Below are 25,558 nucleotides of genomic sequence, written 5' to 3'. Positions count from 1 at the left end.
CTATATGAAAAAATATACCAGCCTATAGTTAGGTAGCAGCCACTCAAAAAGTAACTTGAGATGGCTGGATGTTGCAGAGTATGATCTTGCCCTTATCATTATTTCAACTCCTTTCAGAAGAAGTTGCAAACCTTTCTTTTTTTCTTTTTTTTATCAAATGAGTATATAGGCTGGTTGGGTAATTCTGATTCAGCAGCTATATGATCAGTTGTCAGCTCTGTCACAGACTTCCTGTGTGATCTTAGGCAAGTCACTCAATTTCTGCACCTCTGATGCAGACACAATCATTCTCCCACCAGTTACTGGATTTCTGTTTAGATTCTAGACTCTGCAGGACTAGGTCCATCTCATCCTTTGTGACTGTACAGCACCTTGAAATACTGGGTCTGAATCTCACCTGGGGATACAATACAATACTACTGGAATACAAATAATTAACAGTGATAGTGGAATAAATGCTTGTGTAACAGACAACATTAAGCAAATAGTTCAGAATATAGAGCTCTCAGACTGAAATCCATAATTCTGCATATTTGCACAGGACAGGAATATAGCAGGTTGGTGGTTTTTCCAGTCAGAAAATTGTAAATTTGAAGGCTGAATATCTGCTACAAAACCATTCATGAATGGGCTATAGAACAAAACTTCCTCGGAGTAATTACTCAGTGAATCTGTGTAAGAATGAATAAACTGAAGACATTTGCAATTTGTTCAGAGACTTCACAATGGGGAAAGGAGAGGAAATAAATAATAGATGATGACTTCTTTTCCAAGCTACTCTAGTGACTGCAGTGTGTCTGCTAGGCTGTGCTCTGTGTTATGGCCTAATGAATCAGATCCCATCACAAGATTAGCTAAATCAAGCCCCGTTTACCATCATGGGATTTAATTTTCCATGTAAAGCCCTCCACTCTTCTGCACCTGCCAACTGATTTGTGCCATTCTGGCAATACAAAGCAGCTTTAGTACTGGTTTCATGGGCCCCTGTGTGATCTCTCCTGCCCACAGGGGATGTTCAGGAGAACAAACTACCACAGCCATTCCTACACTGTCCCCTAACTCTTCGGCAGGTGAAAGTAGGGGAAGGGGAGGGAGGAGGGCATGTCTATCCAATGGAGATTTCTAGGTGCTGGAAAAATATTAGTGCTGTGGTCAGATAACATAAAGCAAACGTCAAGTGGCTTATTTGAGCTGTAAGTCTCTTTGCACTCGTTCCCCGCTTCCTGATTTGTGTGCTGTGTACCACTGGCCAGCTCAGAATAGTCACACTGACTAGGCCAGATCTACCACCAGTAAAATACAGTGTAGCTCCAATCTGTAATGATGTTGATTTATAGTAGCATGTGGCCCCGTTGCGTTTAAAATACTGAGTGAAACAGAGCATCGTGCCACATCAAATATTCTTAAGTATTCCCCAAAATGACCAATTTATTAGGTGTAATGCCACCCTACCCCCAAAAAGCCTCAGGGCAGCTTACTATAGAAACCAAGTAAAATATTGCAATAAGGAAGTACAATGAAACAACCCTCTCCAAAACCCCTCTAAATTCCAAAGCATACATTACTGCTCCCCCTGCCTCTGATCAATGAGGTGGTGTTTCCCTCCCATCCTAGGCAAACACACCTTGCTTTCCAATGCACATTCCTTGTCTCCCACATTAGCCCTTACAAAATGAGCAATTCCCTAATCCTGGAGGTGGTGGGTGTTTGGGATGGAACCTTCAACAGCAAAAACCTATCAACTCAACATGGATGCTCCACAGTTTTCACTGAAAGTCAGGATTAGAACCAACCTTCTTACCCCAAAATGCCCTCCCCTGCCCCTCTGCAGCATCTTCTGCACTGAGTAGCTGTTGCCTTTCCTATGCAAGAGAGTTCTGTAGTTCAGCAGGGTTTTCCCTGCTGTATATTGCCTGTATGGGATGATCAGAACAACAAGCATTACATTAGCAGGCACTAGTTGTAGTCATAGATTTCATAGACATTAGGGCTGGAAGGGACCTCGGAAGATCATCGAGTCCAGCCCCCTGTCCCAGGGGCAGGAAGTCAGCTAGGGTCAAAGGATCCCAGCAAGATAAGAGTCCAAATGTGACTTTAGAGTCATTTCACCTCTGTACCTCCTCAACTTGCCTCTTCTGCTCCACTGTGCAATGCATTTGATTGGAGACAGAACTAATAGAGAGAATGTTTTTCTGACCTCCATGTTGGGCAGTAAACAATTCAGCTTATCCCACAGCTTGCTGTGACAGAGCTCAAGCTAACAAAACTCCACAGCTGCCAAGAAGTCCCTCAAGCTATCCCCTAATACAGTTGGTTCTCAACCTTTTTTTGACCCAAGGTATGCCTGGATAGACTTGAGGCACCCCTCAGTTACTGCCAGCTCTTAGTTTTAACTCATTTTTTTTACTTCAGAAAAATAGCAGAACCATTTTTTCTATTGTAGAGAATGCAGAAAGACCACCCCTATGGATTTCTATTTGAAAGCTCTGGGTTCATCTTCTGAATCATGTCTGCAAATATTTTGTGCTGCAAATTTGAAAAGATCTCAAGGCACCCCAAATTGCACGGTACCCTGGTTGGGAATCACTGCCCTAATAGATAGGGAAAAAGCATTCGAATGAGTCATGCAAGCCCCAGGGCACAGGGCCAATCACATGGGATAAAGGTTGGCTTCATTCTGGGATATCAAAGAAGACAGACACCCATTATCGCTTGAGGAGATGCATCAGAGCTCATGGCCAGACTCCAGTTACTGCCTGGACAAAATTCAGCACACAGAGTGGAATCTGGCTCGTCATGTTGTACCGCATAAGCAATTTGGGGCTCTATAAGGGGAAGGAAACTACTTACCTCTGTTTCCAGCTTCTTGTCTTCCCACCTCAGCAGTAGATAACCCTGCTCTCCCTGACTGTAGGGTCTCCTTTCCCTACCTCTGAACCTGAAAAGAGAATATTATCGTGGGGGACTCCAGTCTACAGTGGTGGTGGCAGCTAGCAGTGGGGATCAGCTCCTTTCTCTGTACAGTGGAGCCCAAACAGGAAATTCTTCTTTATTAGCTGAGAAACCAAACTGATTGGAACAGCTATGGGAGGCCCCACCTCAGGCTTTAAACTATTCACCTGCACACACACAAAAAAGAAGGCAGCAACTGAGGGAACTCCCAGTTGCACCAGGAAGCAAAAAAATAAAATAAAAATCAGGCACTGTGCATGGGGACAAGCTACCAGGTTTAAGAAGCTGGAAGCCACATGTCTCTTTACTGTGCTGTTTGCATCAGGGACATCTAAAGTAGGAAGCTTAATTTAATTCACTATGTAATGTTCCTCCCAACCATGTAATGCTCCTTCTACCCATCTACTCTGTACTTCTTCCCACCCAACTCCTCTGCCTTTTGTGACAGCTGCTTGCTACATGCTTCTCCTCACTGGAAAAAAATTTGGGGGAGGGGAATTATTGGCAGCAGCCCTGCAGTCAGTATTTGTCCTCAATTCCTTCCTTCTGCTGGAAGAAGTTGGAGCTGTGGTAAATTTTGGGCTGAATTCCTACATTGACTGTTGATGGGAGCCTGACTGTGAGCCAGATCTGTCTCGTCTCCCTGCTCCATCCACTTTGCACAAAAAGGGACATCAAAATGAGTCCAGTGTGGAAGCTTACTCCTTCAGGACTTTCCTTAGAAAAGCAACATGCGCTCACAATTAGCTTTTTCTTTTTAAATCCCCTTTCTGAGTTAAGGTTAAGGGTGTGGAGTTTGATCGTACTTTTAACAAGTGTTGCACTCCTCAGGTGTGATAACATCAAGAATCAGTTCATCTGATCCTCCTTGTTCTTCTGTTGCCACACAAACTTACCTGCACAACTCATAAAGATACTGAGCAAAACGCAACAGCAGCAGCAACAACAAAATGCAATGACCTGGTATCACGTCAGACTTATGCATGATCTCAAAGGAGGGCGTTTCCTTTTTTTGTCAACTTTGTTCTGTATATCAAATGACAAATGCCCCACTGAATTGTATAATGTTTGAGAAAACAGCCTATTGCAAATAGTACTCTAATCATTAACTCTGTATCATAATAACCATTGAGTTCACTAAAACTTCTGACAGCAAGTTATCAGGTAAGATGTAGAAAATTTCACAGCGGCAAACCTGCTGAAGGCTTTCCCCTACTTCAGGGGTGCTATGGGCAGAACAGTTGTGTCCCATGTTTAGATATGTTCTCCTGGCTTGAACAGAGTAAGTCAAGCTGATGCGATGGTTCTCTGTCATGTCCTGAAACGGGCTTGAGCTATGGATTTCAGAGCCTGTTGTTTCCCATTCCCTCTGATTCTCACTGCCACGTATTTGCATTTTCACTGACCTGCATTTCGCATATCAGCTTATCAAAGAAGCCAATTACGAGCACAATTTGGCTTGCGTAACAACTTGTGTTACAGCTTTGTCCCCTTTTGTATGCAAGGACAACACCTGTCTGTGTGCAGTCCAGTGTTCCAGACACCTGAATACTAGACTGCCAGTAAATGTGTCGTCACAGAAACTACACAAAGTGCAGTTGCCAAGGGCTGAAACGGGGATGGAATAATCACGTCTAGAAATGACTAGCTACAGCCACTGAACCTCCCCGTGTTTTAGATTCAGGGTAAATATCACTCAGAACCCAAGGCCTTCTCTTGGCAGTTCACCAAACACCTAACAGCCTGCTGGATTGGCCCATTTTTAAGTAGATTTGCTATCTCTGTATCTTATACTTAGGCCGTATTTTATACCATCTTCATTGGTGTGCTTCTTAGTAAATCACAAGATATGGCCCTATATGTACCACAGGAAAAGCTGCCTGAGACTCAAGATATGTTGTACGTAGAAATAAATAAATGTCTAATTGAGTTTATTCCAGATGCACAGATCCACAGTTTCGGGCTGAAAGGGACCTTGTGAAATTATCAGCTGCAACCCCCCTGCTCTGGACAGGAAAGACTGCTGGGGTCAAATCACTCCAGCAAGGCGTGCGTCCCATCTCCTTTTGAAGATCTCCAGCGTAGGTGCCTGCACCACCGCTGCTGGGAGTCTATTCCAGAGTCTGGTCACACAAACTGTGAAGAAGTTTTTCCTTATATCCAGTCTGAAACCTTTTTCTATGAGTTTATTACCGTTGCTCCTGGTTTTTCACCTGGGGCGCTTTGGTGAGTAGTTGTTTGCTTAGCCCCTGATGCTCTCCCCTGATATACTTGTAAGCTGTCACCAAATCCCCCCAAAGTCTTCTCTTTTTTAGGCTGAACAGTCCCATATCTATCAGCCTTTCCCCATATGCCTTGCTCTTCAGGCCTCTAATATTACAAGTGGCTCTTATCTGGACTCTCTCAAGCTTCTCCACTTCCTTCTTGAAGTGTGGCTCCCATAACCGGACGCAGTACTCCAGCTGCAGCCTCACCAATGCCGAGTAGAGTGAGAGAATAACTTCCTTAGTTTTGCTTGAGATGCATCAGTTGATGCATGCCAGCGTATTGTTTGCTCTGCTAACTGTAGCATCACACTGGTGGCTCATATTCATTTTATGGTCAGTTATGACTTCCAGGTCCCTTTTGGATATGGTGCTAGCGTAGCACCACTGAGCCTGTAAATTTGTTGCAGATTTTTCCTCCCCAGATGGAGCACTATACACTTGTCAGTGTTGAACAGCATCTGGTTCTGGTCTGCCCATTTAACTAACCTGTCTAGGTCCACCTGGATCATCAGCCTACCCTGAAGCATGGCTGCACTTCCCCACAGCTTAGTGTCATCAGCAAACTTTACTAGTGTGCTTTTCATCCCCACATCTCTATCATTGATGAAGATGTTGAAAAGCACCGGTCCAAGTACCGAACCCTGGAAGATCCCACTAGCTACCTTCCACCAGGTCGACACAGATTTGTCTATTAGTAGTCTTTGGATCCAAGCCCACAGTCAGTTTCCCACCCATCTGACCATTGAATTGTTGAGCCCATAGTTCCCTAATTTTATCTTAAGAGTCTCATGGGACACCAAGTCAAAGGCCTTTCTAAAGTCCAAGTAAATGACGTTGACCTCACCTCCTTTATCCAGGTGGTGAGTAACCTGGTTGTAGAAGGAGATGAGGTTAGTCAGACATGACCTACCCATGACAAAACCATGCTAACTGTCATTCAGAATTTTGTCTTCTACTAGCTTATTGCATATGGACTCCTTGAGAAACTGTTTGAGGATTTCTCCTGGGATTGAGGTCAGGCTGGTCAGCTTATAGTTCCCTGCGTCCTCTCTTCTCCCCTTCTTGAAGAAGGGCACAACACTGGCTCTCTTCCAGTCTTCTGGAACCTCTCCTGAGTGCCTTGCCATAAAACTGTTTATAAAAATTGGAATGGCACAAACTGGATTAAGTTAGAATAACTGTGATAAGGTCCAGAAGGCCTGTGGCAAAGCCACAGGCTGGTATAACAGTAGGTTGAAGGAGTCTAAAAAATGGCAGAAAGAGTTTTGTGTGCAGAAGTGTCAGGTTGTCAACTGATTAGTTAGCATCAATGGAATGAGGCTGCCACCCCTTGGTGGACATTGTTTATCGGGGGCACTGAATGGGCAGACTCAAAGAAGCAATTTTCACAATGGCTGCCATCACCCGCATCCTCTCCCTTGCTCCACCACGACACCATTGGGCTTCCATCATAATAATCTTGAAAGTCATCGTCCCCAGGCCAGGTGGGAGAAAGAAAGTCAGCTCTCATTGCCACCTACCCCAGTTTTGACTAAAACCTAAACAGACATTGGACTCCGGTTCTTCCCATCTTCTTCTCCCTTCTATCTCATTTCTCTTCCCCATGAAACTTCTTCTCTTTTCTGTCTTCCACCTTTTGTCTATCATGGCACCAAATTTCACAATACCATTGCGAGCTTCTAACAAAAAACACAAATAAAAGCAATGTCATACCAGGATCGGTGTAGAGGGACCCAGGCCAAGCGGCTACACCGGGGTGAGGCCCAGGTGCTGTATGCTCAATGAGTGTCTACTTCCCTTGTTTTTGTCTTTGCCTTCCATAACTTGCTATAACTAAAGAAGATGTCAGGATGTAGTACCTGATAATCTAGGGTTCATTGAGACGGTGTTTGTCACCATGTCCAAGAGTCTTCTGTGGGGTTCCACCTCCCTACACCTCACCCCTTTCCCCTCAAATGTTCTGTCAGTGATCAGAGTAGACTCCTGGTCTCACTAGGCAGCTGGCTTTGGTTGTTAGGCAGAAGGGTCAGTTGTGAAAGGAAGTGTTGTCCTGCAGGGTTGCCTCTTTTCTTCTGGACAGGCTGCGAGTCCACTGCTTGTGGAGCATGCCAGCAGTTGATGCCCCAGTAAGTGTGGGGCTTGGTTGGGTCTCTACTACAGTTTGGCTGAGTAAAAGTTTGTCAGATCTTGATCAGGTACTTGATCAGACCACATGCTGGGCCTGTGGCTCTCCAAAAGAGAGGTTGCAACTGAAAAAACAGCACCAGAAATAGAAACAGCAAGTTGTATTTTTGCTGTTCTTTCCTCTCTGCTTTTATATGACTCTCATTTTGTCTTAAAAGACTGAAGACTCTAACTGTAAAAATGGCAACATGAATAGCTCCAAACTATCTAAATTCAATTTTCTCTGTTTGGTTGGTGTCATTTTTAATTTCATTTGAAAGATTGTCTAAGTATTTCTCCATAAAAGGCTTCATACAACTAAGGGAGCAGGAATAACATTTGTAACAATGAAAGCCTTACGTAATACTTCTATATTTTGAGTAGTTTAACTAATTTGCCTTATTTTCCTGTGACTTAAGCACAGTGGGTTTAATGACAGTGTGGAAGTATCTCACCGTGCCATGAAAATCAAAGATGCAGTTCCTCTTTCTGGATTTGATAGTTCCCTTTGTGTGTTCCTGCCACGCCTTGGATGAAAAGAAAAGAACCAAAGGAATATATAATCTTGGGAGGTAGATCTGATGCTAAATCCTGCAATTTAGCAGGCTGTCTCCTCTTCACAGGGTCCAACCATCCCCTTACCTTGTCCTTACCACTCCAAATGTTTCAGTGCAAATCAATTGCACATTTCCTATCTCATTAGCTCTTCCTTACAGGGATCATATATAAATACACTGCCTTACTTTATGTCCAGGCAACAGGTCCTCTGCCATGGGACTTCCTATCAACTTCTCTGCCCCACAAGTCCCAAATATAAAGTCACACAATCCCATCCCCCGCCCCCCTGCCAGGGGAAGGAATATCATGGGCCAGAGCCCAGAGTCTCTGAACTCACTCACCCAATCACCATCTTTTTCTTTTTCCAGGTACTGGGAAGAAAGACCCCGCACTCACCGGACTCGAGCACCGTCAGCTTTGGTGTGGTTATTCCTCTTCATCCCTGCTCTCAGGTAAGTCTGTTTAAGACCGAATGCTCTACTGATCTCCAGTCGGTCAAGCAAAACACCGCATCTCTGTATGATTCCACGAGCCCTTATTCATGCTCCTCTCCTCACTGGGGAAACTAATCGTTCAATCGTCCCGGGTTTTAACTTTCAGCAGGATGAGCTGGGCATCTGGATATAGCTCCCCATTTGCTGCCCCGCCATTTCCTCCAGCTGGTCATTTTGTCATCCAGGGACTCCTGCCCAGCTTCTCCTCCATCCAGTCTCACCACCACGGCAAGTTTCTCTTTCCACACTGTTCTTTTGGCTTTTTGTGACAGGGTGTATTTATTGCCCTGTCACAGGCAGTCATTACCATGAGAGTCAGCCAGGGATTACAGACACAAGAGCTCAGATGAACTGGTTAAAGTTCCTAACAGTGATCAAGGGGCTTATTAATATTTGATCCCTTGCTGGGCCCAAGACACCCTCTTATCAATGTGACAGGATCAGTTTTTCCTCCTCTCATCCCTCACCCACCAAATCATACCACTATCACAAAAAAATATTCTACATCAGGGAGCTGTCATCTCTCTGTCTGACATGTGTGCTGTAAAGGGTTATTAAAGTCCAACAGACAGCATCAAGTCACACTGCATGCTGTAGAACATAATGTGGTTCTGTTCTGCTCTCCTATGTAGAAAGATGAGAATGAGCTCCATAGCTTGGGATAGGGACTGTAGCCAGACTAGATTGAAGCATCATCAATACCAGAAAGGCATAGCTTGGAAAAAATATGCCCTGGGCAGACTTCTGTCATCCTTCCCTCCCCCTCCTTCCCCCTACTGGGTAATCTCATGGAGTACAAGGCATTCTGGGAATCAAAACTCTCTTGACTGGCAGTGGAGTTTGCTGCTGCCAAGGGAAAACCTTCACCCTATTTTTTTTTGCCACTGAAGCCTATGTCCAAAGGACAAGAAAAATGCTAAATTGACAGCAAAGAATGGGAGTCAGTTCACCACCCCCCCTCAAGTGGCAAACTCCACTACTGCTCTATAAAACTATTGTTCCCAGAATGCCTTGCACTGTATGAGGCACATTGCCTGTGCCTGGATTGTACATTGTCTTTGCCTTGCTTGCTTTTCTCTAGAGCTGGAAAGTGCAGGCAGAGTGAGGCAAGGCAGCAAGGAAGTAGGCTGCAGCAAGTAGTCCTGGCATGAGGCACCTTCTACCCCATCTTTCTAGCACCCCTCCACTTAGGTGGCACCTGGGGCATGGGCCTTGCTCACTCACCCCATCTTACACTACTGCAGTATTGTGTTTCATTGAAGGTGTTTTCCTCTTGTGGTACATGAAAGGGAGTTACCCTAAAGTGTACCGCAGTCGTCACTGAAACACCAAATGGCCACAAAAACATGTACAGGTGTAAAATCCAGGGAGAAAGCAACCTGCTGACAGGCAAGATTCCTGCTAAGCTGCACGTGTGTCACTATGCTGACATCCCCTTGGGGAGGGAGAGTGGTGTGCGGCAGGTAGCGGCTCCTCCCCGAGGCAAAGCGGGAGCAGGGACAGAGGCTGGGGCTGAGCTAGGCACTGCGTGGGCTCCGCCAGCTCTGGGGAACTGCTCCGCTCCCCAGCCCCTTCAGGCAAGCTTTGCCTCGAGCCCCAATCCCATGTGCCTCCTCACTGCCTGGTCCGCCCAGCGGCGGGATGCACATGGTGCCACGCCATTTTCAAAGGCTGCAGTGAGGCACAGGGGTGGGGAGCAGGCAAAGTGCAGCTCCCACCTGCCCTTGCTTTACTTCAAAAAGTGATCTTCACCTTAAAAAGGTTGGAGACCACTGTCCTATGATTTCCATAAAAGCTTTACATTCAGTCTAGTAGAGGATGGATTAGGGGTTTATCCAAAGGGCACAGAAAAGTGACTATTCTGTCCTTGAGGTCGGGTAGATTTGCACCTTATGAACTAACCAAAGTAGACATATCTATATCTATGGAGAAACATAAATACATACTTTGGTTAATTTATAAGGTGCAAATCTACCTTACCTTCTACTTGACTTCAGGCTAACTAGATCCCTCTGTTCTCTCTTTCCCAGCAGCCATGGGATACAAAGTGGGAATTAGAGCAAACCTGAAGCTTTCCTAACCAGTACAGGGAAATAGATTCCCACACAGTCCAAGAAAACATACAAGGCAAAAGGCAGCTCGAAGATGCCTTTGTCTTGTCTGTTCCACAAGCACAGACATGGAAGAAAGGAAAATTGTGCTTACTATTGGTTTGCTGGATATATTAAAAGACTTCTTCAGGATGAACCAGTTAGTTTTAGGGAGCAGCAATTAAAATGTTATTGGATTTTAATATATATTACAAATACAGGTTTCCCTTACTTTATACGGGTTCTGTATGTGTGAATTTGCTGTTATGCAATGACCCTTTCTATACCAAAAATTTGGTATATGCGAGGTGTGGTGGAAGTCTGGAGTCAGTTGCTTTGTGCAGTGCATTGTGGGAGTGATGCCATAGGTGGAGGAAGAAAAATTATCTGACTGAGGGGCTGAGCCATGTGGTGGTGCCTGGGCCGGGCTGCAAGGCTCCTGCAGCCTGGCACCCTGGGAGCTGTGAGCCATGAAGCCATCCAGCAGCAGTGCCCGCAGCCACTGCTCAGGGCAGCTGGTGCATGTACTTCTGAAGCTGCAGTTGCCCCAGGAACAGGGGAACACAATGTTTGTAAGTAGTAGAAATAGGTCTGGGGGTCAGTCCAGTCAAGGTCTTGGAACGTATCCCTAGTTGTTACATTGTAAAGTGGGTTCCTTTTATGCAAATTTGAGTTATGCGCCAGTTTCCAGGAACACATGTACAGCACAAAGTCAGGGAAACGAACGTGTGTGTGTGTGTGTGTGTGTGTGTGTGTGTGTGTGTGTGTGTGTGTGTGTCCCTTATCTCGACCACCTGGGCGACAGTGATCATAGCCTGCTGGAATTTACTATCCAGCACAGGGTAGGGGAAGCAAGCAGCATGGCAGAGGTCCTCGACTTCAGGAAGGCTGACTTCTGTAAGCTAAAAAGGTTAGTAGGAGAGGCATTGGGGTCTCGGAGCTTCAATGAGATGGGAGTCCAAGACGGGTGGTTGTTCCTCAAGGAGACGATCCTCCGAGCTCAAAGGAAGTCAGTCCCAATGCACACCAAGGGGGACAGGAGTGCTAAGAAGCCCCCATGGCTCAGCAAAGGCATCCAGGAATGCCTGAAGGCAAAAAAGGAGGTGTACAAACAGGGGAAGCAAGGGGCTATCACCAAGGAGGATTACACCTCCATTGCTCGGGACTGCAGGGAGGCTGTTAGGAAGGCCAAGGCAGAGATGGAGCTAGGGCTAGCGACCAGAATTAAGGATAATAAAAAGTCCTTTTTCAAATACATAGGCAGTAAGAAGAAGGCACCAGGTAACGTGGACCCCCTACAGGATAGGCTTGGCAATCTCGTGATTGCAGCAAATGAGAAAGCTGACCTCTTTAACAAATTCTTTGTCTTCATATTCCTGAACAGGGACCGGGACATTTCTGCCATTAGAACTGCGGATAGACCCAGGGGAGGCACCGCCATACCTAGTGTCAGGGACAACCTAGTTAGGGAGCTTTTGTTGGGGCTGGACATGTTTAAATCAGTAGGTCCAGATGCTCTTCACCTGAGAGTACTGAGGGAATTGGCAGAGGTCATAGTGGGGCCCCTGGCACAGTTGTATGAGTGTTCGTGGGCCAGTGTCCAGGTACCAGAGGATTGGAAAAGGGCCAATGTCGTCCCCATTTACAAGAAGGGGAGAAAGGAGGACCCCAGCAATTATAGGCCTGTCAGTCTTACCTCGGTCCTTGGGAAGGCCTTTGAGAAAATTATCAAGGAGCACATTGGCAAGGGCCCAGCAGGGGAGGTAATGTTCAGGGGCAACCAACATGGGCTCATTGAGGGCAGGTCCTGCCTGACTAACCTGGTTTCTTTTTATGATGGGGTCACAAAGTCCCTGGATGAGGGTGTCAGGGTGGATGTCGTCTTCTTGAACTTTAAGAAGGTCTTTGACACCGTTTCCCACCACATTCTCTTAAAAAACTTGGCGACTGTGGCATTGATGCCTACACAGTCAGATGGGTGGCAAATTGGCTAGATGGTTGCACCCAGAGAGTGGTGGTGGATGGGTCATTTTTGACCCTGAGGGGTGTGGGCAGTAGAGTCCCCCAGGGCTTGGCCTTGGGGCCTGTATTGTTCAACCTCTTTATCAATGATCTGGATGTGGGTGTGGAATGTGTGCTGTCCAAATTCGCTGATGACACTAAGTTGTGGGGCGAGGTGTGCATGCTGGAGGGGAGGGACAGAATCCAGCTAGATCTAGACAGGTTATAGAGGTGGGTGGATGAGAATAGGGTGGAATTCAACACAGACAAGTGCAGGGTGCTGCATCTATGGAGAAGGAACCAGCAACACACCTATAGGCTGGGGAACACCCCTCTTGTCAACAAGGTGGCAGAAAGGGATCTTGGAGTCATTGTTGACTCCAGGATGAACATGAGCCGCCAATGTGAGGAAGCGGTCAGTAAGGCTAACTGCACCTTGTCGTGCATCTACAGATGCATCACAAGCAGGTCCAGGAAGATGATCCTTCTCCTCTATGCGGCACTGGTCAGGCCGCAGTTGGAGTACTGCATCCAGTTCTGGGTGCCGCACTTCAGGAGGGATGTGACTAGCACTGAGAGGGCCACTCAACTGGTCAAGCAGCTGCAGGGCAGGCCCTACAAAGAAAGGCTGAAGGGCCTGACTCTATTCAGCCTCCACAAGAGAAGGCTGAGAGGGGATCTGGTGGCCATTTACAAACTCACCAGCGGGAACCAGCGGGAATTGGGGCAGGCTTTGTTCCCCCGGGCACCACTGGGGGTTACTAGGAATAATGGCCATGAATTGTTAGAGAGCAGGTTCAGGCTGGACGTCAGGAGACATTACTTCACAGTCAGGGCTGCCAGGCTATGGAATGGGCTCCCAAGAGAGGTGGTGCTCTCTCCTACCTTGGGGGTCTTCAAGAGGAGGCTGGACAGATATTTGGCTGGGGTGACATGACCCCGGCACCTGTTCCTGCCCAGGGCAGGGGGTTGGACCTGATGATCTGTTTAGGTCTCATCTGACCCTAAGTACTATGATACTATGAACTCATTCCCATCTCTGTGGGCACATCTACACATTCATTACTGCACCATAATTACGGCGCATTAGGTTTAATACCTATAATAAAAGGTACTAACTTAATGCACTATAATCGGTGTTACTACATATTAGTGCAGATAAATGTTTTTTTTGTGATGTTAAGGGGTATAGGTTGTAGCTGTGTTGGTCTAAGGACACAGGCAGACAAGGTTCTTTAGGTAAATCTGATATCTTTTATTAAACCAACTCAAATAGGTGGAAAAAGCTGGAAGCTTTCTCAGCTTGACGAAGGCTGTTTGTGACCAAAAGCTTGCAAAGAAGAATTTTTTCCAACTATCTGAGTTAGTCTAATAAAAGGTATCAGATTTACCCAAAGAACCTTGTCTGTCTTGTAATGCATTAGCATTATTTTTGCCAGATGCAAAATGCACAGTAAAATTAGTCTTCTGTGCATTAAGCATCTTGGGTAGGACGCACCCAGTGTGTAGGAGAGCAATGTGACACTAGTGTGTTGAACCTTTGCTCTGGACCAATGCCCCTGTGGAAGCATAGAAGGAAAAAGTTATCAGAAAAAGGCAACAGATTAAATAAGATGAGCAGGAAGCACTATCAGTGAAGTGGCACTAAACAGGACATAGGACGCTGTCACAGGAAGCCAAAGGGTCCTGTTACTTTAAGTGCGTAAGAGCAGCCTGGCCTGGGTTAGGAAGCCCAGGAGGCTGTCACAAGAGATGGGGCCAGGGCCTGGAGTTTGAGAGAGTGAAAACAGGGACAAGACCCAGAAGCCAAGGTCTGGAGCAGTGGACCTGGGCTCAGGGGTACAGCCAAAGTAAAAGGGCTAAGGCTTAAAAGGCTGAAGCCCCAACAAAGGCTTGAGGCCCTGAGTGGCCAAGTGTTGCCCTCTGCAGGTAAGGCCAGGGGGGTGCCCTCTGCATTGATACCGAGTGATGCATGCAAGGCAGGGATATGGCCCAGAGGGTGGCCGGAAGCCATGCTTACTGCCCATAAGGCAACTTGTCCCCTGGGGCATGGAAAGGGCTAGGAGGGCCGTGATTTAGTGCCTGTGGGGTAAGACTGGTGCTAGCTAGGCATGTGAAGCAATAAATCGTTGATGTGAACTCAGGCTCGCTCCAGACCCTGGGGCAGCCCTCTTAAGAAATATAATATCCATCAAGACATGGCAAGTGGGGTAGAAAAGGGAGGCTGAGCTGATGTGGGGCAGGAGTCACTTGGCCACCATGGGGTGTCACAGCCACCCCTGCAGCATGCTCCTGTTACAGATCTGTCTAGCATTTGAAAGAACATATAAACCCTGTTCTTAACTCTGCCACTTTCTGAATGCAGGCGGAGATGAGGGTTAAGAGTATATAGAAACATGGGGTTGGAAGGGACCACTTGAGCCATTAACCGCAAACTGTTGCCATCCTAAGCAACTGTACAATAGACACTAACATCAAAAAAGACCAGGAAAACACCCAATCAAGGTCCCGCTGCATACAGGTTACAAGTTACAAACATCTAGGTTCTTTAGGAAGGAAGCCCACAGGCTTAAAAAAAACTACACCATGCCACAGGAAGGGGGCAGAGGAGACCAATGTCATGGGCCTCTGCAATACCAAGGAATTTGTTAGGTAAAGTCAGGTCAGATAACAGAGCTCTCTCTTCTACAAAGCAAAAGGCAAACCACAGCAGTCCTTGCCAACTTGGCTTGGGGAAATTTCTTTCCTGACCCCAAATTTGGCAATCAGTTGAAACCTAACTATGTGAACGACTCACCAGACAAGCCTTTCAATGTTTTCAGTTTCCCCAGGAGCACCAGCATCCCCAAGGCAACCCCCCAGTTTAAAGAGAACTTCCTCCAAGGAAAGGGAAAGCCGTTTTTAGACATAATAATGCAAGAGGTTTCAAACTCAAAGCAAAAGATTAATGGAAATATGCCAGATCCAGATCCCCAACTAGCATAAATCAGCCCAGGTTTTTTGACTGCCAAGGCATTGTACTGGCCTCTGGAACAAACACAGGTTCGAGTAATGAGAGAGACGAGTAGGCCTGGCTCATTGAAAAAATAAAGCTCAAGAAGTGTGCTCTAAAAACCCTAGAGTATGTCCTGGTGTATCTCTGTATTTCCTGAAAACAGCCCTGGCATGATTCAGTTTATGCAATCTGGAAGAAAAAAGGTTAAACCCTGCTTCCTCCCTGACCTGGATGACACAACAAAGCAACCCCACCCAAGAATTTTCTTTGCCTCACCCTGCGATGAAGCAGTAGACATATCTGCATAGCTGTCAGTAAATATCATGGCTACTTGGTCAGCAAAGTCTGCCCTGAAATGGGCAGGTGGTGCAGTCTGCTCAGGCACAGGGCTGGTCTGCTTCTGTTCAGTAGTGAATGCACTGTGTTGTGCTAATGGCATTTCAGGTTAAAAGGCTTCTGCTTTGCTTTTGAAAGGGAAACACAAAAATCATAAATAGACTCTAGAAGGTCAGCTAGAAAAAATCATCTCTCTCAAAGCAACAGAGCTGCATCAGTCATAGTTTAATCCTAGATGTTTCAAGAGACTCCATAGTGATACTTGCTGCTAACAGAGCACTGAGCCACTGAGGCACAGTAACATCTGCTTAACTTTAAATGTATAAGTAGACCCATTGTTTTCAATGAGCTTGAACAAGAGCTTTGCTGAATCAGAGGTTGAGCAAACAATGATATAATCCTGAAGGGAGGGAGCATAAGAGTAGCACCAATTGCTTATAGACCAGGAATGGTACAAGGTTTATGACAAGTGACTCCCCACATGTGAACTGCTGGCCTGCACCTCAGTCTCAGTCCCTAAATCTAAGCTTTCACTATAGAAAATATTCTAAAAGCATCCTACTGTTTCTGACATCCATTACTCACCCCAGTGTCAGCAATATGAGGAATCCTGTGTTCACCACCACTCTGAGCACAGAGGTCCCAGAACAGGAATACACCTCTCTTCACAAAGGCACTTAAGTACATGCCTGAAGCTAAGCATATGCAGTTTATGAAAGAGATTATATGATATACTTGCTTGTGATAGCAAAGAACTGGACAAAGTGACCCAGAAAGTCGCTTCCAGCTCTATGTTCCTAAGTAACATGAACAATGTGCGCCCCTGGCAGCTGGGGGGGGCACGACGGTGGTGGGAGCGTGGCAGCAGTAAGCGGGAGCTGCCGCAGACGCCGCTGGCACTGTCAGCGTTGGAGGGGCAGGGGTGGTAAGTGCCAGCCAGGGGTCAGCAACCACCCACAGATGCCACCGGCAGCGGCAGCCGGTGGGGATCGCTGACTGCCTGCAGATGCCACCAGTGGTGTCAGTGGCGGGGAGGGGGAGGTGGTGAGCAGTGACCACCCACAGGCGCTACTGACAGTGTTGGCAGCACCTTTTTGTAAGAGGTGTGCTGCCATGCTCAGGGGGTGCACGTGTACCCACATGCACCTCCTACACATTGCCGCTGCTAAGCAAACAGAAATTAGTTAGTGAAGAAATGATTAATTAACTCTACTCTGAAAAGGTGTAACTGGCACAAAGCTTAGATTTAGCAGACAGGCGATTTCTGTTTGTGGATAAAGTGCTTTAGGGTTGTTAGTAGGGCTGTGTGAAACAGCACCGTTTCATTTCGACTTCCGTTTCGCCGTTTTGATGGGACAGTGTATTGTTTTGAGTTTTGTTTCATTTTGAAGCACTGTTGTTTTGTTTCGTCAAAACTGTTTCACTGTTTCAACGTTTCGCCCATAGGCTATAATGGGGAAGCACAAAACTGCCTATAACTTTGTCACTTCTTGCCTGAAATGAAAACAGCAGGGATGGTAGCCCCTGCTGAGGCCATGAAGCCTGACAAGTTTCAAGGAGATAGGTGCAGGGGTTTCTGGGAAACTGCACCTCAAGCTGCTGACAAGAAAAACTTGTGACGTGTGTGACTGTGTGTTAAGGTTAGCTCTCGCTGGTGCTGGGGCCCCTACACCACACGGTAGTGTGCTGCAATGAGGCCTCCTCCTCCCCTACAGCCTCATCCTGGTCCACCACTTTAAATAACAACAGGTAATAACTTAGTAAGCAGCACAGTAGCACCAGCAGCATCTCAGGCAGCCAAACTGTCACAGATTAGAGCCTTTCTTTCATTCCCAGTAGGAGCTGCTTCTCCAGAACCTGCCAGAGAACTCTCCCTGCCAGCCCCAGCCCTGGGGCTTAGATGTGCCCAGGACCCTGCGTCCTTCGGTCAGGTGCTAGGGGTGTTGGTTTAAGGACAGGGCACTGGCAGACAAGGTTCTTTGGGTCAATCTGGTATCTTTTAGTAGACCAACTAAATAGTTAGAGAAATATATCTTAGCAAGGTTTCAGGTTGAAAAACTCTTTGTCACTAACCTCATCACTAGAAGCCAACTTCCTGCAGCCCAAAACACACTGAATGGATCCAAGCCATGCCATGACAAGGTATGCAAAACCTACTAACAATATTTCCAGCAAGTGGGGAGCACCAGGCAGACCGTGGCCTGGGTCCGTGCTGGTGGGAAAGGGAGGGGGAAATTAAACCTCCTCCCTGGCCAGTTCACTTGAGGCTACTGCCGGGGCTGGCCACATCCCTGCCACTGGAGCAGCAAGTGGAGAAATGCCTGGGAGGAGTTGCCTGTCAGACCCTGCTGGGGTCCATGCTGGTGGGACAGGGGCGGGAGGGGAGAATAAACCTCTTCCCTGCCCCCTTAAAGGGACTGGTGTCTGGCCAGCCCCCTACCTCTGCCTGCCCCTGCCCAGCCCTGCTACGGCTAGGGAGCAGAGGTCTGGGGCCAGCCCTGCTCTGCTGGAGCAGGCAGCACAGCCCTGCCCAGGGCTGTAGAGCATGCCGGGATGCTGCAGGACTCTGGTTTAAGTTAAATCGTGAAGAGGTCTGGGACAGACATTGTGTAAACCGATTTGAGCTCAATCAGTTAAGCCTGATACTACATTCAGCTAGGTTGATCTCAAACTGGCTTCAGCCATTTTGAAACTGGTTTATGTGCACTGAACATATGTTCTGTTACAGGTTTAAACCAGGTTCTGATCACTTAAACTAGTTCATGTGTAATGTCTGTCCCTAGCCCCTGTCTACATTTAGCGCTTCCTATGCTAATGGCAAATAAGGATGAACCATTATGATGAGCAACAGTGGGAGTTTTTTGTTGACAAACAATCCTTGTGCAATGAATCTGTGTGTCCTGCACGTTCTCTGTGTCACTCCTTGGTGCCCCACTTAAAGATCAAGTGGCATGTTCATATGCTCTTAGATTGCTAATGCGTCTGGCAACACCACTTTCCCTGCCCCTGCAGCAGCAAGGGGGGAGTGCCAGGCAGACCCTGGCTTGATATAGGTTTTAGAAAATGGACAGGGAAAGTGCCAATAATGTTAAAAGAACTTCTAAGTTCTGGAAAACGTGAAGATGTTCATATAACATAAAAAAGCTGGGGTCATCTGAACCCAGCGCTCTTTCCTGCCTATGCAGGGGGTCAGACTCGATGATCTATTGAGGTCCCTTCCGACCCTAACATCTATGAATCTGTGAAAAACATAGGGACAGAGTATGCCTGAAGGGTGTTTGTGCCCAAAAGCTTGCAAAGAACCATTTTTCCAACTATTTAGTTGGTCTAATAAAAGATATCACATCTACCCAAAGAACCTGTCTTCATATAACAAAGGGATTTTTTTCCACATTCTTCTAATACTCTGTGCTACCCCAGCCCTGTGCCTTTCCCTGGTAGTTTCTGAACTAACTGTTTCCATATGTCTGTTTTGTAGAGGACTTGCATTTCTGGGCAGGCCTGTGTACATATTGTGGTCAAAACGATGGACATTTATTTTGGAGAGCCATGAAATGAAAGGTCTGACAGTAAGTTAAGAATAGCTCCGAATCCAAAAATAGAAGAAACTACAGTCTGTTGCAGGGAGTGAATAAACATACCAAGGGGGGAAAAAAATTAGAAGCCAGCCTTGTTTAACCCACCTTCCAGGTTTACCACTGCCTTTGCATCAGCTACTGGGCTCAGCTCAGACCTATCATCAGGGAAGGACCTTGGAATCCACCCTAAAGAGTAAAAACCACCCCCACACAGCCTGGCCACCTCCTATGCACCACAGCTGGGAAGTGAAGTCTAAATCCTCTTATTTGCACACAGTCTGATCTGATTCCAGGCAGATGAACAACTACAAATCCCAGCATGCTTGGGAGGATCACTGAGCATAGGCATTGCCTCTGTTTCCTGCCAGAGATAGGAACTATAAAAGGCAGGCTGTTTCTTAAAAGTTTGACTGATTTGGATGCTGCTGCTGTTGGTGTTGCAGGGACAGGGGGTCCTGGAGAGCAGAGGGAGCACACGCGGTGAGTTTGGCTTTGTCTCAGCACTTGAATGCTTCTTTTGTAGCAGTTTGTAAAAAAGTGTACTCTAAAAGGAGTGTCGGCTGCCCTGCTGGTCCATTTGCTTTCCTGTGCAGCCTTCTCAGGCGACATCCTCAGTGGGCTCATCTCAGTCTCCAGATACATGCTGGACAGCCCCGAGACTCTTTGGAACGGTGAGGATGGGATTGGAAAGTGTATGTGTAAGGATACCAACTGGGAAATTAGCTAAATTTGGTTATCCAGAAGCAGTCAGATTTATTTTGGGGTGGGAGGCTGGGAAAACACGAGTCCAGCGTAACGTTTGTGAGAGCCGAAGTTCATTTTCAGATACAAAGAGAGCTGTTCTGTCTTTAGCTCAGTGGCCAGCAGGAGAAGTGAGAGCCGCTTGTTTTGGTTTCAATTCTTTTTTGCTTTCAGTCTCAGTGACGAGACCCAGGTCGATCATGTAGGGCAGTGAGTCTCAACTACGGTGCTGCGACGTCTTGAGATGCTTTGAGACCCTTTCAAGGCTGCCGTGGAACGCCACGCAGTGTTAGCACTGTGAGGTGTGTGAACATGATAAACCCAGAGATTTCAAATACAGATCCATAGTGTTAAAAACATTTTGACCTGCTGTGGTTTTTCTGAGTTCTTTGCAACAGAAAAGAGTCAACAAATGAGGGAAAGTTAAAAGCTAGCAGTTTCCCAGGGATGTCTCGAGTCTAAAAAGCTTGAGCACCCATGGTGTATGTGAATATTACAGGAAACCTTTCACTGCCCAGCAAGCTAGTTTCCCATGCTTGTTGTCCATCCTTTCACAACGCTATTCCTTTTCTGTTCTGATGGGAATTCCCTTTCAAATGCATTATGTAGGCCTAGGATAGAGACAGAGAGATCCAATTGCAAATCAGCATCTCCCTCAACAGCCCCCCCGTTCTGATGCAGTCTGAGTACTGGCAGATCTTCCACATGGCTGTTATGTGCTACAGTGGTGTGTAAGGGCTTTAAGGGTTAAGCTGTCTCAGAGAGGCTATGTCTATACTGTGCCCTTGACTCTCTCTTTGGAAAGGATGCTCTCAAGCACACACCAGCCACCCACTCCTTGCATGCATCAAATCTAAATGTTCACGGTGATCCCAGTTCAGGGGTACTCCCCCACTCCATGTTTGCTCTAGAGATGTTCATCTCTAGTAGGCTTGAAAGCAGCTGTTGGGGCATCTCTGGTGCAGCTTCACCACTACAGTTCTAGATTTGGCAGGTAGAAATGGGAGCAGGTGAGTGGGCTGTGCTTGAACATACCCCTTCCCACACACACAGCCCTGGGGACGCGGGGCTGACATTTCCAGAGAGTCTAGGCACGGCCCCATGAATCTTTCACTGCTCTGTCCAGCTGGAATAAATGGTAAAAGAAAATATCTTGCAAGTATAGTAACTCCCTGAATACCACATGGTCAAGTCAAGTCAGTCCCAAGGCTGTTGCAACTGTTGGTACCTTAAATGCTGTAACAACCCTCCTCCACTCCTCCCTGTGTTTGGACACAGGTTGTAGACCCAGGCTTCGACCGATCCAGCATGAGGTTAGTTGAGTTGCTTTGCATCACTGGTGATTCTTTGGGCAAGGAGACCTACTGGCACCCATCTCCTCTCCAGGTATTGATGGCTGTTGGCTCACAGGAAGCATATCTGCCCTTTGAGAGGTCTTGTTTTTAGTCCTACTGGGTGTCCACACATCCTCTTTACCCAGGCTAGCCCAGGTGTGGGTGCTGGTTTAGTCACCGACAACATAACCAGGGAACAGGTTGTACTGGTTCACATGGTACCAGACAGTAGACCAAGAGAGGCCTGGCCTGACAGGGGCGCACCACATGGTACCAGGAGGGAAAAAAAGCCTGAGTGGAAGAACGATAGAGCAAGTAAAAGTCCTAGTAAAGCCAAACCTCTGGCATGCTGGAAAGTACGATCAGTTGAAGCAGTCCTTCGTTCTGTAGGCAGTGGGTGCCAGCCAAAGGAGGACAGTCAGAACATGACTTGACTTGGGCTAGTTGCTGGTCCTATAGCCCTTGCTGTATTGAGCAGACTTCAGTTAACTAGGAAAGAGGAGGCTTTCTGGGAAACCGTATTAAAGAAGTTTGACAAGCACTGCACTCCATATTAAAAGAAAAAGTTTTGAAAGAGGTGTTCTTAAGCAGAAAGGACAAATAAGGTGAAACCACAGAAATTTGTAACTGGTTTGAGGCTGAAGAACCAATCTTGCAATTTGGAAGGGAGTGGGGAGCTGACTGAGTCCCTGGTAATAAACCAGACGGTGACTTGGATCTGGGACAAAATTACTGAGAGAGAGGCTGCTGGGACATCCAGTATTAACCCTTGATTGAATCTGCCCAGGAACAGAAGTTACTCCGTCTAGAATTAAGCCGATATAGGGTGAACCATGCTTGTGACACTATGGACATGACAGAGAAACCAAAATGGTACAAGAAATGACACACAGCTGCCATAAAGACAAGAGGAGTTCGGAGCTGGAGACCAGGAAAAACAGCACATGGAGCTATACAACACAAGCCAAGACAATGCTTGGCAATGTGGGAAAAGGTGCAAGAACTGCAATGGATTACAGCACTTTGTTTGAGTTTGCAAGCACCAGCAGAATGTGCACAATGAGGACAAAGAAGACACTGACAGCACAACAACCTCAGATAAATTCTTCATAGGGATAGTGGACAATGGAGCAGTAGATGTTTAGACTATCCATGTAAAAGCAACTGGCACATTTGTGAACTTAAGTTGGACACAGGTACACAAACCAGTGCTCTGCCAGAAAGAGAGAGACTATTCTGTGTGGCTGCTGCAGACAAGGATCAACAATCTTAAATTGGGAAATTTAGATTAGACATTAGGAAAATCTTCCTCATTACGAGGGTGATTAAGTGACAGAGCTCGCTGCCTCCAGAGTTTGTAGAATCTCCATCCTTGGTAGTTTTTAAGAGCAGTTTAGACAAACACTCGTCTAGGATGGTTTAGACAGGGATGATCTTGCCCTGCTCTAGACCATGCCTAACTAAATAATCTGCTGAGGTCCCTTCCAGTCCTATTTGTCTGTGGTTTAGAAATAAAAGTTAACAGTTGAAGATCCTTCAGGGATTGAAAAATCTAAGAAAAGAACAAGAGACATTTTATAGTAGCATTAAATGAACAACAACACAAAGGAAAAACTTAAGCTTTGCCACTTGCCAAGAATACAGGCTAAGACAAGTGAAAGGGCCCATCCTAGTGGCATAGGAGAAAATGGTCCCCTGAGGCAAAACAGGTGGAAAGTTATGTTGGCTGGAATAAAGCTCTGTATATGTTTTAAATCAGGGATGCTCAACCCCCAGCCTGCAAGCCAAATGCAGCCAATGGACCCTTGGAATCTGGCCTGCAGGGCTCTTCACGGGCCGAGAAATTTGGCAGCGAGAGAGCAGTGGCAGTACTGCCACAACTCCTTGATGCCAAAATCCCAAACACCATAGGGAGAGCAGAGCTGGGCCACAAGCCACCTACTGCACAGCCAGATTGGGGTTGGGCCATGCCCCCTGCTTCCCACAGAGTTGGCTATGCATCCCTCCCCCACAGGGTTGGATTGGGACCAGGTCATGCCCCCCTCACCCCACGTGGCTGGATCAGGGTTGGACTGCCCACCTCTGCATGGCCACATGGGGCCCTGCTGCACCTGCCCTAGGTACCAGATTGGGTCCACTGGCTGGATCTGGCCCATGGAGGGAGGGATTGGGCACTGGCCATTAGGCCTGCTGGCCAAAAAGGTTGAGCACTACTCTTTTAAACTAGCCTGACTTCCCTGAGATAGTCTGACTAGTTTGTATAATCCCCAGTCCAACAAGCTGCTGGAAAACCTACTAATATAATAAGGCAAATCCTGAAAAAACGTGTATAGTCAGATGCATATTCACCTCATTTAACTTACAGAAGAGCACCAACAGAGAAGGGGATGGCATCTGCTGCTGTTTTGTTTAACTGACGGCTGATCGTAACATTGCCTGCACTGTTAGGCTGGGGACAGAAGTTACACATAAACCGGTTTAAGTGATCAAAAAATGGTTTAAACCTATAACAGAGCAGAAGTTCAGTGCACATAAACCAGTTTCAAAATGGCCGAAACTAGTTTAAGATAAACCTGGCTGAATGTAGTATCAGACTTAACTTATTGAGGTGACACCGGTTTATGGAACTTCTGTCCCAGACCCCTTCCTGATTTAAGTGAAATCAGAGTCCCCCAGCATCCCAGCATGCTTTGCAGCCCTGGGCTGGGCTGTGCTGTCTGCTCCAAAGAGCAAGGCTGGCCCCACCCCTCTGCTCTGTAGCCGGAGCAGGGGCATGGCCAGACACCAGCCGGCATGGCCCCCTAAGATGAAGGGGACTGGGAAGTACAGTACAAAATCAGCAAGTGTACTAAGCCAAAGATCCTTCAACCCTGGTGAGTTGTGTTTTGGGGCCTGTCATCTAGCATTTGCCCAGCAAGGGTGGACCTTCAGCATCCTGGAGGTGAGGTATATTCACAAACAGGCATTCAGCATGTAATTCCAGGAGTCTCCCGAGCTCATAGACCACTGCATTTAAATCCCCAAAATACAGTCTTTTCTCTTAATCTACACTCCCTTTCTTCTGCTATAGTCCAGAGAGAGACCAGCTATCTGTGCACTCCCTATCCAAATATCTAAGTAACCATGACTTTGGCTGGTCTGGGAGTTACCTGACTTATGTTAACTATAGTTACTTGACAGTGTTGGCTGTAGTTATTTGACAGTGTTGGCTATAGGTGTCACTGACATAGATTAATGTACGTATCTCAACTATTACTGAATTTAGCAGAGTCTGGACTTTGCCTCTGTTTTTACTACCCAGGTTGAGTTAACGGGTCTATTTTAAATAGTTTCACCGCAAAGTTTAATACTGTAATTAAATACGTATGTATTCCATTTATGAAAGCAGCTGTTTACGCAATTAGTTAATTTCCTCAGGATTGCTTAAGCACTATACTAGTAACTTCCTTTTTGTTGAAAGACCAGCTTTTTGTACCAGATGCTTTGGGGCAAATTTTGTCCTGGTATTCTCCAAGTGGATTTTGAAGTGTGTTAATCAAAGAACTTTGCCCTTTGAGTCAAATGCACTGAACACCCATCTAGGCTCTTACATAGCACCAGTGAAACCCACTGAGTTAGGGAAGTATTGTGCATTTTTTACAACTGGGAAGTGAGGTACAAAGGGATTAAGTGATTTCCTCAGGAAAACAACAGGAGTCTGTGGCAGAGAGGAACTGGACCTGGAACTCTTCGGTCCCATTTTCCAGAAAAACCTTCACTCCAAGACTGTCACTGATCATTAGCCCTAAATAGGCACTATGCACAGAGAGCAGACATGCAAGAGGTCAATTGTTTATTCGTACCACAACTTCGTTTTTTCTGACCAGTTTTGGAGATTAGTTCTAGCACTAATTACTTACTTTCTGTAATTAACTTGTCCTTCAAAAACATCAAAAGCTGGTATGGGCTGAATAGCAGTCTGTTTCATAAATCTAATAACGGCCAGATTAAATTGGAATGGTTTATCCTGTATTCCTGCTGCTGGACTGTTGGTTACAACTTGCAAACAC

The 25,558-nt window shown here is 46.5% G+C and overlaps 2 protein-coding genes across 3 annotated transcripts in view; one reads left to right on the top strand and one right to left on the bottom strand.

Annotated features, from left to right (window-relative positions):
* SYT8 (synaptotagmin 8) overlaps positions 1–3,160 on the bottom strand; it is a 32,833-nt gene extending 29,673 nt beyond the window's left edge. The window contains exon 1 of the mRNA XM_006278872.4: positions 2,851–3,160. The gene's annotated coding sequence lies outside the window, so the exon portion shown is untranslated. The remainder of the gene's footprint in view (positions 1–2,850) is intronic.
* A 5,176-nt stretch (positions 3,161–8,336) lies between these two features.
* Positions 8,337–25,558, top strand: part of LOC102564249 (cytosolic 5'-nucleotidase 1A) — a 29,546-nt gene continuing 12,324 nt past the window's right edge. The window contains exon 1 of one of the 2 annotated variants that reach the window (XM_019477045.2): positions 8,337–8,392. The gene's annotated coding sequence lies outside the window, so the exon portion shown is untranslated. Of the gene's footprint in view, positions 8,393–19,778; positions 19,915–25,558 lie in introns of those variants that run through there. The other variant, XM_019477044.2, reaches the window with a different exon arrangement.

This window comes from Alligator mississippiensis, chromosome 2 (assembly GCF_030867095.1).
Source record: "Alligator mississippiensis isolate rAllMis1 chromosome 2, rAllMis1, whole genome shotgun sequence".
NCBI lineage: Eukaryota > Metazoa > Chordata > Crocodylia > Alligatoridae > Alligator > Alligator mississippiensis.
This window is presented reverse-complemented; position numbering and strand designations above follow the sequence as displayed.